The sequence below is a fragment of the Bidens hawaiensis genome, unplaced genomic scaffold, assembly GCF_021521415.1.
Source record: "Bidens hawaiensis isolate Kalapana, Puna unplaced genomic scaffold, B.hawaiensis_p1.1 tig00062256_1, whole genome shotgun sequence".
Classification (NCBI taxonomy): Eukaryota; Viridiplantae; Streptophyta; class Magnoliopsida; order Asterales; family Asteraceae; genus Bidens; species Bidens hawaiensis.
Genome location: NW_027501165.1, coordinates 18,652 through 22,695, shown reverse-complemented (window position 1 = coordinate 22,695; position 4,044 = coordinate 18,652).

Genomic DNA, 4,044 nt, shown 5'->3' with positions numbered 1-4,044 from the left:
GGTTTAGTGAACATATCGGCTTCTTGTTCGTTTGTATCAACATACTCCAACTCGATTTCACCCTTGAGTACCTTTTCTCTAATGAAGTGATAGTGAACTTCTATGTGTTTCGTTCTTGCATGAAACGTGGGATTCTCGGCTAGCATTATTGATGATATATTATCACAATAAATTTTCACACTTGGAACATGGTAAACATCATTTAATACAAACTCCCCTTGTTTATGCGGTTTGAATCGTATGTCACCAACGTGTGCGATTTTGTGTTGCGAGTTGTCAGCTATTACAATGACCCGATTACCTTCATATTTGACCGGGTTTCTTAGCTTCGCCTTTTCTCCGGTCATGTGGTTCGAACACCCGGATTCAACAATCCAATCATCCAAAGAATTGTCTTCGGTTTCGGTGTTCGCGGTTAAGGCCATCACATGTTCTTCGGCTGTAAAGTAGGCTTCGGCATCCCAAGCCACTTCTTCTCGAACTGTGGCGGCATTCCCTTCATCAGCCGACTTCCCCGGGCAATCTTTGGACATGTGTCCACGTTTGCCACAATTATAACACCTATATGGAAATCGCTTACCGGATTTTCCCGACTTCTTGTCATTCATCGGTTCTCGCTGATTTGAGCTTTGTCCAGATTTGTAGTTATCCGACTTCTTGTATCGGTCGTTCCACTTTCGTCCTTGATTCCCGCTTGGTCGAAATTTTCCCTTCCCCCGATCGACATACAAGGCTTCGGTCTCGATCTTCGGACTTGAAATCGAGATGTTACCGATCTGTTTAGCCAAGTCTTCTTGGCTCGCGAGAAGATTCTCGAATTCGACCAAAGATGGTTGTTTCGGCCACCCTTGAACCGCGGCTACGAAACCTCGATACTCGGTTCTTAAACCGTTGTCACAGCCCCCGACCCCTATACCCCGGGAGGGAAGTCATGAACATTGATTGGTGGTATCAGTGTTTATTAAATTATTTTGCAGCGGAAAATTTCATCAGAACCGTAGTTAGGAAAAATGATCAGAGTTATAAAAACACCATGATTATTATTATGATAAACCGGAAATTTAATCCCATTTTATACAAACATAAGTTTTATAGGGTTAAACCCTAATTTACACAACACGTTTCTTTATTCTGGTGACAAGCCACTTATTTAAGCTGGAAGCCCGCAGGCATCATTCCTTTGTCTTTAACAAGTCACCTGAAACATCTTTAAAATATTTGATCAGCAAGAAATACTGGTGAGTACATTCGTTTGTAAACGACCCATTTTACAGTTACAACATTAAGATGTTTTTACATCTGCCTGCTTACAAATTACCGAAAGGCACTTGTCACTCGACCGTATCTATGACTGTGGTCATATTACTTATTGGCTAACACTTGTCCAATAAGTAACGTGTAATAGCCCAGTAGGCAAGCCTTGTATACAAAACCCCATAATACCAATAGTAACCATCCCGTAAGTCTACAGAGACTTAATCACTGTAATGTATTTAAAATACTTTTAAAAATATATTTTAAACATTTAGACCATCTGCCATGAGTTTTATAGGTTTTGATATTATCATGGCAGTGTCGGAAAAACAGTTGTCTCACGCAAATGTGAGTGGTACAAAAACTCGAATGTCTCACCTTGCAGGTTTACAATTAAAGAAAACCTTCTGGTATTAAGCACCTAGGATAAACACAATGTAGTATCACTAGATTAGTATAAAACCAACAATCATAACGATAATCAAGAGAGTAGAAACTTTACACGATAGCACAATGTCATACCTTAACAGGCAGAGCTTTCGGATTCGTGTATATTTCTTTCGATCGGATAGGGTATCGTTACGACTCGGGTATTATACCGTTAATATGTATTAATATGTGTGTGAAATTTCAGAGAGAAAGAAGAGGTCTGAGCAAGGAATGAACGTCCCATTCTCAACCTATTTATAGCAGGTTTTGGACTCTATCGCGGTACGCGATGGCCATAAATAGAAAGCCGTCGCGTACCGCGAAGCATCTATAGCTTCGCTGAGTTAGCCCTAGACCTGCTACGTGGCACGCCACGTGGCAGGCTACGTGTCACATATGCGTAACCTTCACGTCGCGGTACGCGACGGGTAACCCAAACCCGTCGCGGTACGCGATGGAAGGATTTTTATTTTTTTTTAATTTAATTCCCAACAAAAATCTTAAGGCGGCCCTTAAGCGGCGATGCGAAGTGCAAAGTGCGCCATCAAAGCGCCACATTGCGCCCATCGCACTTCGCCCGAGCCCGTGCGCGTTCGGGTGCTTTGCACCCTCCGCTAGGTCCACTGGGTGTGATATGCCTTATAAGAACATTAACATAGAAATTTCCTTTCTTATAAAGAGTTCACTAGTTTGTTAATCTAGCGATGTGGGACAAGAGTTTACAAACCTATTTATACTATGGTGGTTTCTTCTCAATTTATTTCCTCCACCAATGTGGGATGGAATTTCCTTCTTCCATTTCCTTACTTCTTCCTTTTATTTAATTTTTTTTTTGGTTTGTTATAACCGTGTATTAAGATTCGTTTCATTCTAGCATCTCCAACTCTTGCTTCCGGATCAAGCTCCTCAATCTCACGACACAAGGTCTTAACCTTGTGAAAATATTGCGGAATCGTGAGATCTTTTTGAGTGATTGTCAGAAGCTAGTTTTCAAGAAGTTGAAGCTTCGCGTCATTTTTCTTGGAGAAAAGTGCCGCCAAAGCATCCCATGCTTCTTTTGGCGTTGCTAGGTCTCGGACGTGATCCAAAAGCTCTTCCTCGATCATTGTTTTCAACACGAACATAGCTTTTCCGACCTTTACTTTCCACTTGTTGATCGCCCCATTGGTGTCGATTCTCGGTTGGGTGGTGTGTGACCCTTGAACAACTTCCCACAGATCCTGACCCTGTAGATACGAACTCATACAGGTTGACCACGTGTTGTAGTTTTGATTGTTCAATTTCTTCACGCCTCCAACAACTTGAAAATCGGCCATGTTTAATGGGTTGGCTCTGATACCACTCGTTACGTTTTAAACAAGTGAAACATTAAACAAATCCAAGACCCAATACACGATCGAACAATATTTGCTAAAAAACACGAGCGTTTTCTTATTATGTGAAAACAAGAGAGATATAAGCCAAACTTATACTCAATACAAGACACACTTGATATATTTTACAACTAAACCATACAAGCCTTATATAGGCAAACAAAAACTTAAGGAGTAAAGAAACTTATCTAGCCAATCCTTATCCTTATCCTTATCATATTGAAATAAGGAAAATTATATACTAGCTAGACATATCCATAAAAAGACTTATCCATTATGGATATTAGCAAGACTTATCCATACTAAAAAGTCTTATCCATTATGGATACTAAAAAGACTTATCTATTAAGGAAACTTAGCCATCAAGTATGACTTAGTTTTCTTTTAAGTCCCTTTAGTTATGATCTCCTCCAAACCACCCATTTGAGATCAAACCGAACCACCCTAGCCCACAAGTGTTGCTCATTTAACAAAAAAACAGGTAAATTTACACTACAACAAAAAAAGGGGGTCCAGGCTTAGATTTTCGGTCGAAAACGACTTAATTTACACTACGTATAACAAATTTCGGATGAAAAACGGGTAAATTTACACTACCGTGCAAAAAAAAAGGGGGTCAGGACCTAAATTTTCGGTCGAAAACGGCTTAATTTACACTACGTATAACAAATTTCGGATGAAAAACGGGTAAATTTACACTATTACGCGAAAAAACAGGGGGCCGGGCCCCTCCGGGCCCTCACTATACTTCGTCGGTGCTCATCAACTCGAGCTCGTTTCGTTTAACTAGTCAACGCTCGAGCTCGGCTCATGTTATATATTAATTTATTTATATGTGTAATTATAATTATTTTCTACATATTTTTATTAAATTTTTTGTATGTAAGATAACATGTATTTTGTTATTTTTAACATAACTTTGCACATTATAATAAGGCGAATTGGATTTTAATTATCCCAACTTAATGCAGTTGGCCGATAATAATCT